Source organism: Elaeis guineensis, chromosome 8 (assembly GCF_000442705.2).
Source record: "Elaeis guineensis isolate ETL-2024a chromosome 8, EG11, whole genome shotgun sequence".
NCBI classification, from domain to species: domain Eukaryota; kingdom Viridiplantae; phylum Streptophyta; class Magnoliopsida; order Arecales; family Arecaceae; genus Elaeis; species Elaeis guineensis.
Genome location: NC_026000.2, coordinates 116,007,984 through 116,022,961, shown reverse-complemented (window position 1 = coordinate 116,022,961; position 14,978 = coordinate 116,007,984).

Here is a 14,978-nt window from a genome sequence, read left to right as displayed (position 1 = left end):
ATTTCAAATGGATGTCAAAAGTGTATTTTTGAATGGATATATTGCTGAAGAAGTCTATGCAGAACAACCCCCAGGTTTTAAAAATCATGCTTTTCCTAATCATGTTTTTAAATTAAATAAAGCTCTATATAGTTTGAAACAAGCACCTAGGGCTTGGTATGATAGGCTAAGCAAATTTTTACTAAATAATGATTTTTCAAGAGGTAATGTAGACACAACCCTCTTCATTAAAAGAAATCAAAATGATATGTTAATTATACAAATATATGTTGATGACATTATTTTTGGGTCTACTAATGAATCTCTTTGTCAAGACTTTGCTAAGCTCATGCAGGGAGAGTTCGAGATGAGTATGATGGGAGAACTTACATTCTTTCTCGGACTCCAATCAAACAAACAAAGGAAGAAATCTCCATCACCCAAAACAAGTACACCAAAGAATTACTCAAAAGATTTGGAATGGAGAACTCCAAAGCAATTGGCACACCCATGAGCCCCTCATGTAAGCTTGACAAGGATGAAGAAGATAAATATGTAGACTTAAAATATTATAGAGGTATGATTGGCTCTCTATTATATTTAACTGCAAGTAGGCCTGATATCATGTTTAGTGTTTGTCTGTGTGCTAGATTTCAATCTAATCCTAAAGAGTCTCACTTGAATGCTGTTAAAAGAATCTTAGATATTTAAATGGTACTCAAACTCTAGGATTATGGTACTCTAAGGACTCACTAATTGATTTATTAGGATATTCAGATGCTGATTTTGCTGGATGTAGATTAGACATAAAAAGCACTAGTGAAACTTGCCAATTTCTTGGAGTTAACCTAATCTCCTGGTTTAGCAAGAAACAAAATTTGGTAGCACTGTCTACGGTGAGGCCGAATATATTGCAGCCGAAAGTTGTTGTGCTCAAATCTTGTGGATTAAGCAACAACTCAAAGATTTGGTATCAAACTTAATGAAACACCATAAGATGTGATAATACTAGTGCCATAAATCTTACTAAAATCTAATTCAACATTCAAGGTCTAAACATATTGAAATAGACATCATTTTATAAGAGATATGTTCAAAATAAAGATATAATCTTGACTATGTTTGCACTGAAAATCAATTAGCTGATATCTTTACAAAGGCCCTAAGTGAGGATAGATTCTGTGAAATTAGGAGAAATCTAGGAATTCTTGATCCATTTGCCTAAATATTTTTCAATTCTGAGGAATCGATGTCAAATTTCTTTGAGCTCAATTTCCATCATCTCTCTTGGACCTAAATGCTCAAGATTATATCTCTCACAACTTGTCATGAGCAAAATTCTTCTTCCAAATTCTGAATTTTTTTGAAATTTATTCATATTTTTCCTGAAATTTTGTGAATCATGAGTCGACCCCCTAGGAGTCGACCCAATGGCATCCTTGAAATTTTCGGCCAAACCCCACGGGTTCCTCTCTTTTTGCTTAAAACCCGTTCATGAGCCGACCCCTCCTCTTCATCTTCCTCCCTCCAAAACCCATAGTCCTCTTCTTCTTTCCTCCAAATCCAAGTTTAGCCCAAGATCTTCTCCATCACTCTCCACCTCAATCGCCCTTGGGAAAGGAGCTTTTCCATTTTTCTCCCTTGATTGAAGCGGTTGGAGCGTGCCCTAGCTTCCACCGTTCTCTCCAAAATCAAATTTCTCTCCCCAAAAATCCCTTTCCATCCTCTAATAACCCTTCTTCTCCTCACACATTTGATCTTCCAAGTCTCCTTGCTTGTCTGGTGGTGAGAATGGCTCCAAAAATGAAACTCCCTCAAAGAAGAAAATCGGTCCGTGAGTTGGAAGAGGGCGTGCGCAGGAAAAGGCAAGCTTCTCAGACCTCTTCTGCTTCCATTCCTGCTTCGGCATCTGCTCCAGGTTCCTCTCAGTCTCCTCTAAGCCCTAGTAAAATTTTTCTCTGTCAGAAAGGTAGAAACCGGAAAAATGTTGACTTCAGATTTTTTGAAAAAGAGGGTTCTCCATTGGTTCAAAGATCAAAAACAAGGTTGGATTTTACTGTTCTCTCAAAGAAGTTACATATGTAGATTTGGTTAGAGAGTTTTATCTGAATCTGTGCTATGGCAATGGAACAGTAACTTCTACTGTTAAGGGAATTGATATCTGCTTAGATCCTATTATTTTGGGAGAGATTCTACATTTGCCCTGTGAGGGATATTCAAACATGGAACTCCCAGTGAAGGAAGAAGGGATCAATGTGATTTTAGGAGGAACTACTCGGGAAGTCTAAATAAATTAGAAGCCAAGATCTTGTCAATTGAAATGAGAATTCTACATCAATTAGTAACAAAGCTTTTCTTCCCGAGAAGTGGCAGACATGACCTCCTTTCTGGCCGAGACATATGCATAATGTTTCATGTGATCACCCAAACCCCCTTAAACCTCCCTGCTTTAATGATTGAGGCCATGAGAGAAACACTGAATAGATCCAAGGCACATCTGCCTTTTGGTATGGCCCTCACACTGGTATTTAGGAGGTTTGGAGTTAGTTTTGAGAGGGAGGCATCTGCTAGGCTCTCTCTTGCAGTCCAGTCTATGGCTTCTCAGCCTTCAGGATCATCTCGCCCACCTACTCGTGCCAGCACCTCCACTCGTGGCAGAGGCAGACGGGGTAGAGGATGAGTCCTTGGTCGTGATCCATCATCTCCCCACCCATCTCTGATACATCTGATTCTGATCCATCTAATCATGAGCTCCACTAGATCCTTGTAGCTAGCCTTGTCTGTTGTTCTTTCTAGGATCTATCTTTTGGGCCATGTAATGATGTTGATTGATTAACTTTTATATTTTGGTGTTTGTATTGGAACCACTATGTGGTATCAGTCACTTTTTGATTATATATCTACTCCTTGACTTTTAATGTATGACCTTCAAATTTAGTTGCTTTCAATTATGTGCATGCTTAAAATATTATGAATTGTAATATATGCTATCCATGATATCCAATGGTATATCTTTTATGTTTGTTGTATTCAGGGGGAGTAAACAAAAGTAATATTAGTAAAATTATTTCCATCAAAAGAAAGAAAAAGAGAAAATGTATTCAAAGAAAAAGGGGGAGTAAACAATCTTTTGTTGATGATGTCAAAAAGGAAGAGAAATGCTATACCAAAATGAAAGAATCAAAAGCAGATTAATAAAAGAATTAAAAGCAAAATGAGTAAATTGATGAAAGAATCAAAAGCAGATTAATAAAAGAATTAAAAACAAAATGAGTAAATTGTTTAAGCAAAAGCAAATGAGCAAACTTTAAAATTAATTTCTAGACATGCTCTGGTATCAAAATTAAATAATCAAATGAGAATGAGCAAATTTTCAAGATGCTAAGCAATTTAAAAAACAAGCAAATGAGCAAATAAGATATTTTCAAATGAGCAATTTTGAAAATCCTTAGGTAAATAAATTTTCTGTTCTGATACCAAAATCACATAATCAAATGAGCAAATTTTTAAATTATTAAGCAATAGGCAAATTGTTATGGGTACATGTATCGCATGCCAAAAGAATCAATCTTCTTTTCAAGCAAATGCATTTATAAGTAATTTTCAAGTTGGTTGTAAATTTTCTATTTATCTTCAAACTACCTATAATGCATTTCATTCCTTTGAAATTCATGCTCATTGATTCATATATATGCTTTTGTTCAAGTATTTTGTCATCATCAAAAAGGGGGAGATTGTTGCTCCTTGGATTGATTTTGATGATTACAAAGCATTTGAAGGAGTACTAATAATTTTCACTTGAAAAAGACTTATTGCTTTTCAGAGGTAAAATTATAATTTTACCAAAACCCTGATTTGAAAGCATCAAGTGATAGAACAAAAGATTTGTGATTCATTGGTGAAAATTTTATTATTTTTGGACTTGTATTTTGAAAGATATGCATGTTTGAAAATTATGAGTCGACCCATGAGTCAACTCATGGCACAATGAGCTGTTTGGCACGCAGATTTTTGGGCTTGACACAACCTGTGAGTCGACTCATGAGTCGACCCCCATGGCATGAGTTGACCCATGAGTCGACCCCTGCTATTTTTAGGCCAAAAATCACAGAACCTTATTTTCTGATGATTTTCTGATGTTCTTCCACAGAGGTCGACCCATGAGTCAACCCCCAGGCATGAGTCGACCCATGAGTCGACCCCTATGACGAGATTGTTCCGCAATGGTTAGTTTTTAACCGTTTTAAGTACTTTTAATGCTCATTTATTATGGTCTAATGGCTCTATTTCAGCCCAGAATATTTTCCACTATTTCTTAAAGCTATAAAAGGGACAAAAAGGTGAGAATCAAGAAGGAGAATCAAGAAGAGAGATTTTGAAAAGAGGATTTCAAGCAAACTTTTCAGCCCTAAGCAAGAGCTCACTCAAAGCATTCAAGAAGCCTTAATCCAAGCTCACCAACTCCTCAAGTGCACATTCAAGTCACCAACCACCTTGAGGAAATCAAAAAAAGAGCCTTCTTCTCTTTGAGTAAAGTATATTTAAAGTCTCATTCGCTCATTAAAGGAGCTTTCTTTGTACTTACTTATGCTATTCATTGTTATACTTTGCTTGAGTTATTGTTTTTATTTTGGAAGGGTTCTAAAATAAGGGAAAATTGATCCGAACCTTGAATCGGAGTGTATTGGGTTGGCTTGTACCCAAAAAATAAGTGGACTAGCTTGGGATAGCTAGAGTCGGAGTTTCCGACGTTTGTATTCAGGTTGAATACAAGATTAGTGGATTGGAATTCCCAAGTAGGAGCTTGGAGAGTGGATGTAGGTGCAAGATTGGCACCGAATCACTATAAATCCTTTTGTTTGTGTTGTGCCTAATTGCTCTTCTTTAACTCTTCATTATTCTCTTGTATTCTTGCATTTAGTTATTAGCCTTGAATTAACTTTACTCTCCCTATTTATTTAGCTATTGTCAAATATTTTTTATAAGACATAAGTTAAGCTTAAAATTTTTTAGAAACCCAATTCACCCCCCCTCTTGGATTGCATAGCTGGGCAACAAAGCAGCACACTGTGGCAGATTCAGTTTGCGAGGCAGAATATGTCGCTGCATCAGATGCTGCCAAAGAAGCATTGTGGCTGAGAAAATTCATCACTGAGCTCGAAGTAGCACCCTCCCTTGTTGGTCTAGTTCTGCTCTATTGTGACAGCTCTGGAGCCATTGCTCAGGCGAAGGAACCGAAGGCACACCAGCGGATGAAACATATTCTGCACCACTACCATCTTATCTGAAAAATCATGGATAGAGGTGACATCGATCTTCAGAAGATCGACGGAAAGGAGAACTTAACCGACCCATTCATTAAAGCCATTGCGGTGAAGGAGTTCGATGACTTCAAGTCGAAGATGGGTATTAGATACTGCACCGATTGGCTTTAGGCCAAGTTGGAGATTATTGAAAATAGTATCCCAAAGCCAATCGTTAGCCTGTTGACGGTTGTGCTCTTTCTTGTATTAGTATATGAATTATAAATAAATAAAAGTTATTTTGATATTATTCATCACAAATTATTTCATCTTCTAATGAACTCCTGTGTTGTGGTGAAGTCCTTAGGACTATTTAGACTCGACAAAGGAGGATTTGTCGTTTAGTCTTTAAACCAGTTCGCGACCAAATGATACATTGTTACCAAAGACAACAACGTTTATCAAGCATAGGTCATTGTGTGCCATATGGGTTGGTTGTCCTCTTAACCATGGAGTGTCGAGATACTGGTATGGCATACAGGTGAGATGTAAGGGTACATCTGCACTGAATGTGATCGACTCCAGAGCTTATTCTGCTGTCAAGATTTGCTCCGATGGGATATGGGTATACTGTCCCTCCGACCTGAGACCACCACGGTGACTTGCAAGCAACTCACTGTACTTAGGCACTGGACTACCTGAATTTCTAATTTAGTGATGCAAGGCTGCTGGGTATAGTCAAGTACTTGACTTGTCGGTGCATGTGTCAAGATGGGATTGATCACTCCAGTTCAGGAGCTGTGTACAGTCATGTTTCAATTTAGCAAAATCTTGGCCAAGGTAGTCCTAGTGAGGAGTCACAGGATTGTTGAGTTGAGCACGATTCGGATGATCTGATCAGGGTTGACAGTTTAATCCTGAGTCAATCCTATACACAGGGGTCAAAAAGGATGAATTATATAGTAACCATATTCACTGTAGGTTCTGAATGTTGCGATTGCGACTATTTGACCTATCCGAATATCAGGTACCATTGCTAGATGGTCACTTCGATTAGTATAGAAATTGATTCTTGTGCTATCGGCTTAGGTTCGAACCTGCGGGGTCACACACATTAGAGGTTCCTATCTGATCTGATGGCTGGTGAAGAGTCCCATTGGATTGGGACTCTTCGACCAAGAGTCTTAATGCTTAGAAACTCTGAGTCCTACATGTCTAGGACTCTGTGATCAAGAATCAAGATTCTCTGATCATGAGTTCCACATATTTTGGGTATCGGGGTCAAGAGTTCCACTGGTTTGGGACTCTTCGATCAGGATTTCATATCGATGGACTTTGATGTCCGATTGTCCATCAGATTTGGACTCAGTATTTATGAGAGATTTAATTAGTGATTTGATCACTAATTAACTCAATTTGATTGAATAATTATTTTTGGATCAAGTCCAATTGAATTGGATTCAGTTGGGTTTGACCCGATTAGGTTAAGAGTTGACCTAATTGCCGAGGTGGTTTGGTCCCTGATCTGATCAGGGGTTGGGCTTAGTCAATTTCTAATTTGATTAAAATTTTATTGAGCCTATTTAAGCATAATTGTATTGGGTTTAACTTAGTCTAATTGTGCCTAACCTATTTTGATAAAGTTGGTTCAATTAGATTGGTTTAAAATTTCAAACCACCTTTGACTTATCTCCCTGCTCCACCTCCCTCACCTGTGCCTATTTGAATTCATGAGAAATAAGTTCTCATGAATTTTCTTTCATGCAGAAGCCTTCCCACGCCCCTCCTTTGTGCACCATTTGGGTGGATAAAGATTGGTTGGTTGGCCATTCAAATTCAAATGATGTTTGAATTTGAATGGGCAACAACCCATGCGCCACCTTATCTATTTGTGCGCCCCTTGCTCTACACGAGAAAATATTTCTCGTATAGACTCTCCACGCACAAAGAGCCCATGCCCCTCTCTTCTCTCACCTTGAGTGGATAAGGATAGGTTGGTTGGCATTTGAATTCAAATTTGATTTGAATTCAAGTGAGCAACCACCTAGCTTTATCCTCTCACGCGGTGAAGACACGATAAAGATGCGATCTTGCACTATTTTAAAAAGGGAAGAAAAGGTAGGGTGTGCACATGACTTTCTGAGAGAGAAAGGGTGGCGTGAGAAAGGGCCTCTGCATGAGAAAAGAAAAGAAAAGAAGAGAAAAGAAAAGAAGAGAGAAAGGGCGCAGGGTCATCTGTGAGTACCCTAGGGTTTCTGCCTAGGGTTCGGGAAGTGAGAATGTGAGCTACGAGTGTCGTGAGCCCACCAAACTTCAGGGAGTGCTTCATCAATCTCTCAAGTTCATTTGCTAATGATCCAGAGTATCTGAAGAGTTGGCAGAAACTGATCGAAGGAGTTCGATTAGCATCGACCATCGAAAGGGTTCTGCAACGAACTAGCATTCGTGAGGAGCCGATCAGACCGGAAGCTTTGTGTGGATGATCCACAGAGGCTAGACATACTATGTAGCTGTATTATGATGATCAGATCATCCTGACGGTGATCAGACTGCGACGATCGACTACCTGCACGAAGGTAATGTGTTCTGAACATATAACAGTAAAATATTTACTGTAGAATTTAAAATTTTAAATTTAAATGCATGCTATATATATCATATTTAGATCTTTGTGTAGGATTAATACATGTTAATTAATTAGATTAATTAATAATTTTTACTGTAAAATTATAATTTTGAAAAAGTTTTAAAATTATCGTTTTACCCCTGCACTGAAATTCCCACACCATCATCATAAATTTTCAAAAGGAGAGCAACTTTTGCTTGTTACATTAATTTCAAAATCATGTTCTAATAACATGTTTTGATAATTGTAGGTATATAATAACAGCCTACTAGTTTCAAAACCTCACCAAAAGATAATATTTACAAATAGATTCCTTCAGCTTCAGTCTGGATAGACTACCCACTAGTGCTAAATGGCATGAAGTCACCTCTCTTCAGCTTCCTTATTCCTTATAGTCTTTGCAATGATTTGTATAAATGGGACCTACAGATGGCATCTAATATCCAAGAATTTAAAGCTGAAGCACTCAATGATAAATTAGTCTATATCATATATAAATCTTTAGGAAATGCAACTTTTGCATTTTACTTCTACTTCACACTTGCAAGATAACTCTTACAATTTTTTTTCCAATGCTCAATATTGCTACAATGAACATAGGTACCTTTGGTGGAACATTCTTTGCCATGTTCTCCTTGATGATGCTATCCATAAACTAAAAGAAGGAATCAGTGAGTGTTTGCAGGATCAAATCTTGACTCAACTCACCTTCCATAACAGGAATCTAACTAACCTAATCGTATGATCAAGTCAATCAGAATATATTTGACAGTCATACTGTCATCCTGCCATATCTTATATGTGGTTCTTCCTCCTTTGTAACATCATCTCTGATCGGATCGGGATCAGGAGCATCAAAGATATAGGAGATTTTCTCCTGAGTGAGAACTATTCTCAAGTTCTTTAACTAGTCCACATAGTTCATTTCGATCAATTTATTAGTAGTGATAATGAAGATACAAATAATATATAAAAATAAAACATAAAAGAAACTATTCATGATGATATGCATAATTAGATGAGGTCTTTTATCTAATCGTGTCTCCTACTTATTTGATAAATTTCATAGCCCTCTAATATGAAAAATGAGAAACCTTATCATCAGATTTTTTAATGGGGTTAAGATCCTAATTTTTCATAAAAGTCTTGTGGATAGCATAACAAACTTTTATAAGTTCAAGGGTAGGTAACTCTTACCAATTGTATCTCATGCAACTCTCAACATTTTTTTTTGCCTCTAAAATACTTGTAGTTTTGTGGATAGCACAATAAACTATAGTATTTTAGTTAAGTCATATCCTTCATTCTTATATGATCATATCCGAATAATAGTATGCTTGTGAATAGCACAACAAAGCAGCAATATCCAAATATGCCATAGACATCACTAAGTCACCATCATATCAAGCCCTATAGCAAGCTTTTTAGATAGTACAACAAACTAACTATAATTTTTGACATACTCTATATCATACAATAATATCACTTTGATACCATGTTGTAGGATCGCCTTTCTCCTATGTGGACCTGAGGAGACCAGTGATGGATCTCTCTCTGTAAGAGTCTATGGTGATCTGGACTCTTTAGAGATAGCAAACATCACTGTACTTTGATGCCAGACTACTTGAATTTTTAATTCAGTGATGAAAATTTTTAGGTGCAGTCAAGTACTTGTCAAGTCGGTGTGTGAGTCAAGACAGAATTGATCTCTCCGAATAAATAAGATTTAATGCATCAGTATATTTTAATTTAGTAAAACCTTGATCAGGATAATCTATATGATAGATTTGAAAGGTTGTAATACAATATGGTGGACTATCCTGGGTTGATAGTTAAATTCTAGGTCACTTTGAGTATTAGTATCATAGGGATGAATTATACGATAATCATATACCAGTTGGTTCTTGAATGTTGCTTTATAATCATTTGGCCTATCCAGACATCAGGTGCCATTGCTAGATGGTTATATTAATTAGTTCAGAAAGTTGTTTCTATGCTACCGATTTAGGTTCGAACTTATGGAGTCACACTCAAAAGAAGTTACTAACTAATCACATGGTTGATCCACGATTGAGAATCATTCAAGGGTTTAAATATCAATTTGATTGATGGTTAGCCTTATGCAAAAATTATAATCAATTATAAAAAGATTAATTAATAATTAAATTATTGATTAGCTCAATTTAATCGAGCAATATAGATTAGATCAAATCTAAATGAATTAGATTCAATTTGGTTTGACCTGATTAGGTTATGAGATGACCTAATTGTCAAGGATGAATGGTTCCTGATTTGATCGAGACTTGAACTTAATTAAATTTTGATTTGATTAGAATTTAATTATGTTTGGGATCTAATTAGATTGGATTCAGATTGATCTAATTAGTTCAACCTAGTTTGATTAGGTTGGAGATTTATTGGATGAAATCCTAGAGTCCAAAACAGCTTGGACTCCTTCCCTAGCCGACCACCCTTGTTTGCATGCCCTTCCAAATGTCAATTTGAGATTGGCATGATGGAACTCCACACTTAAGAAGCCTTATCATCCACTCTTGATAGAAATCAAGAGTTTGGATCAATTGGTTGATCCAATCGAATTCAAATCTTATTTGAATTTGAATGTAGATGAGAAATTTGTTCTCATCCAAACACCTCCATGCCACATCTATATAAAGTCCTAATTTTCATGCACCAAAAATAAGAATAAATTCTTTGAGGCATGTTCTAGGGTTTTGGGCATGAGTTCTTTGGGTGGATGGCCTATCATTGGCATGTGAGCATAGAGGAGAACTTTCTCCTCTTGAGTGAGCATCCTAGAAATTGGTTCTAGGGTTTTTGTGTGAGGAAAAATCAAAGAGAAGAGAGTTCTCCTCCCTCTATACCAATGCCAAATCCTCCATAAGTTTCTTCTTCAGATCCAAAGGAGTTCGGGATGTCTGAAGATGGAAGATAGATCAGCCATTTGAGGTCGTTACGTATGCTAGCACTCCCAGGATGACAGATCGACACAGGGCTTCGAGTGGATCACCTGTAGAGGTCGGACATCCTGTACTGCTACAAGCAATCTTCAAGTCCATGCCTTTCAGATGTGAAGATCTGCTACCCATGCAAAGGTATTGAGTTCTAAACTCATACTTAATATACATAGGATGTTTTGATCTACAGATGCTTGTTTTGATGTGATCATGCTTGCTGATTTTATTTTTCAGATCATATACATGCATCATAACATATTATAGATCCTAGGATAGGAGTTAAGGTTAGATCTTAAGCATGTAGTATAGATTAAATTATTTAATCAGATTTTTCATTGTATAAAATTTTTTTAAAATACATGCTATGTGCCTGCCGGTTTTCCAACATGTGAGCCATGCTAGATGGGCAAACAGCATAGAGTCAAGTTTGCTGTTAGTTCAGCTCATAGTACAGGACCACTAGAGCTAGTACATACTGATCTGTGGGGGCCAACCCCAATTATGGTCAGAAATGGGGTGAGGTATTTAATGACACTGATAGATAACTTCTCAAAGAAGGTGTGGATGTACTTCTTGAGGGAGAAATCAGAAATCTTCTTGAAGTTGAAGGTTTTGAAAGTTGAGGTTGAGAAGGAACAGGGCTGCAATGTTAAATGTCTTTGATCAGACAATTGCGGGGAATTTACTAGCAAGGAGTTCCAGACTTTTTGTGAGGAATGCGGCATCAAAAGGTATTTTTCAGTTAAAGGGACTCCTCAGCAAAATGGGATAGTCAAGAGGATAAACCGAACCCTCCTTGAGAAGGCTAGGTGTATGAGGCCGCAATCAGGAGTTCACAAGGTGTTCTGGGTGGATGCAGTTGATGTAGCATGTTACTTGGTGAATCAATCACCACACACCATGCTAGATGGGAGGATTTTAGAGGAGGTATGGTTTGGAAGGAAGGTGGAGCTCGATCATCTCAGGGTGTTTGGTTGCGCAGCCTATGTGGATGCTGATGACCGGAGCAAGTTGAATGCAAAGTCGAAGAAAATGGTGTTTCTTGGCTATCACATGGAGTCAAAGGGTACCGACTATGGATCTTTTGGAGAAGAAGGCCTCCATCAATAGGGATGTGGTCTTTGAAGTGTTGTCAGTCCTAAGAAGGCAAGGAGGCATTGAGGAACAGGTGGAGCAGCAAGAGGTCCAACTGGACAGTGCTGGACAGCTAACATCATATTCTCTTTTGCCATTTGCAAGAACACCTGGGGGACTTGATATTCAAGTGGAGCATCTTCCTAAGATGTCTCCACAGTTGGAGAGAGCTAAGATGAGACTTAGAAGCTAAAAGGACCAGCAAGGGTGAGCTGGATCTAGAACTGACATCGGGGTTGCCCTACACAAGCCCAAGAGAAATATGCAGCAACAAGATCGATATGGCTTTGAAGAATTGATATCCTATGCTCTGATAATAGCAAATGAAGACCCACACACCTATGAGGAGATGGTGGAAAGCCCTGACAGAGATAGGTGGCTCCAGACAATGACTGAAGAGATGTAGTCACTTCATCAAAATCAGACTTGACGGTTGATGCAACTGTCGAGAGAGAAAAAATCTATTAGATGCAAATTGGTTTATAAATGCAAGGAAGGTCCTTCAGAGCAAGGGAGCATCAGATACAAAGTGAGGCTAGTGGCCAAGGGATACTCCCATAAGGAAGGCATCGACTTCAGCAAGATTTTCTCTCCCACCTTGAGGTATACTGCCATCAGGGTGCTGTTGAACATTGTAGTAGTTCAGGACTTGGAGCTGGAGTAAATGAATGTCAAGGTGACATTTTTCCATGGGTATCTAGAGGAGAACATTTACATGGAGCAGCCACTGAGGTTTCGAGAGCCAAGAGCAGAAGAGAAGGTCTGTTTGTTGCAGAAATCACCATACGGGCTGAAATAATCATCGAGGCAATGGTATAAGTGATTTGATTCTTATATGAGGAGCATCAGGCTTTTAGGTGTGAGTATGACTCTTATGTTTATATTAAATCTTTGAAGGATGGATCTAGGGTGTTCCTACTCTTGTATGTAGATGACATGCTTATAGTATGTAAGAATAGAAAGATTGTGTAGGAACTAAGGCAGCCTTGTCTCGGGAGTTTGAGATGAAGGATTTGGGGCTTGCGAGGAAGATCTTAGGCATAAAAATCTTTAGAGATCGAGCCAAGAGGATACTACATTTATCTTAGGGAGGCTACATCAAGAAGATCTGGGAGAGATTCAAGATAAAGAACACGAAACCAACGGAGCTGCCACTTGCCGGGCACTTTAGACTCTCGAAGATGATGTCACCACAGACTAAGGTAGAGGCTCAGGAGATGGAGAGAGTACCATATGCCTCTGGTGTAGAAAGCTTTATGTACATCATGGTGTATTGTAGATTAGATATTGCCCATGCAGTAAGTCAGGTCAGCAAGTTCATGGCGCAACCTGGCAGGGAGCACTGATGAGCACTGAAGGGGATCTTTAGATACTTGGCAGGTACTATTAGAGTTGGCATTTGCTATGGACAGCGAAGAAGTTTGAGGACTCTCCAACACATCCAAGGATGCTCAGGGACTGATACATGGGTCGTGGATGTAGATTTTGGTGGAGACGTGGACACCCCGCAGTCAATGATAGGTTTTGTATTTAGCCTATTTGGAGTTTTCATTTCATGGAGATCATACTTGCAGCCCATCATGATCTTATCCACCACTGAGGTGGAGTACATTGACGTTACAGTGGCAGCGAAGGAGGCCCTATGGCTGAAATGGCATTGGAGATGGGCTTTGCATAGGAGGCTGTCAGGGTGCATTGTGATAGTCAGAGTACACTGCTACTTACACAGAACTCTGTCTACTATGCGAGGATGAAGCATATTGATATCAGGTATCACTAGATTAGAGAGCTTATAAAAGAAGGTGAGGTGGAGATGGTGAAGATCCACACTAAAGAAAATCCAGCAGATGTACTGACGAAAGTACTTCCACGAGACAGCTTTCGAAGATGTATGATACTGATGTATTTGATGGATAGGATGGAGTTGGCTGAGGCATTGGGGCATCAAGGTGGAGATTGTTGGGCCTCATGTGGTGCTCCCAAAGCTCAGAAGACCAAAGCTAAGGCCATGGTCCAAAGTCCATGATGTGGTCATGGGATTTCTAGGGCTAGTTTGGGCCCTAGGATGAAAGGTTGTCAGCCTGTCGATTTTTGAAGTCCAGGGGATTTGGGCATCATGGGGGCTAACTTGTTTGTGGACTGGGTTTGAGTCCAAGGTGTGAGAACACATGAGTCCATGGATGTACATGGGGGTTAGGTGTGTGATTTCATGTAGTGAGTTAGCCCGGAGTTGTTTGGTTTGGGCTTGGTATCATATGTCTCGACTAGACCATGAGAGTCTATGTATTTATATTGATTCTTTGAGATTCAATGGTAGTAATCAAACCTTTTTCTCTCAAAACCTAATTTCTCTCTTTCTCTCTCCTTCTCTAGTCTTCTCCACATCCTAGCATCAGAAACCAAGGTTTCTTGGTCACCACTTCATAAAAGGAAACTTTGGTGGAGGTGCTAGGGTTTTCTAGTGCTCTCCTCTTGCTTGTTGCCTAAGCCTTGTGTGCCACCTCTCCTCTTGGTCACCCAAGGCATCTTTCATGCCCTATTCTCTAGTGTTTAGAGCTATTATCAGGTGGGCTTCCAGATATGAAAAGGTGGATTTCAGATCTGGAAGAGAAGGGCTCAGAGAAGGGCTTCAAAACCTTGAAGTTAATCCAGGTGACAAGATCAAGGCTGCTGAAGTTTTCTAAGAAGGCTGTTTTGTGATTGATTATTTGCTTGTCATCAAAGGTCTCCACAGTTCACCCTTGCTGGTTTTGGAAGTCCAAGGCTTGGGGAAGCCGCTCCAACACCCTAGGGTTCTGATTCTAGGGTTTGGGAAGAGAAGAGAAAGGAGAGAAAATAGTTTCACTTCTACATCTTCTACTACCAACTAATAATCCTCTGTCAGTCTTCTTCTTCTTCGAAAGAGTCTGAGTGGTTCGAAGAAAGTTTTTGAATCAGTGATCCATGGAATTCACATGAGCTTGCACTCTCAAGGAGATTAATCAGCACCAGGGCTTTGTGTACAATTCTTGTAGAGGTCGG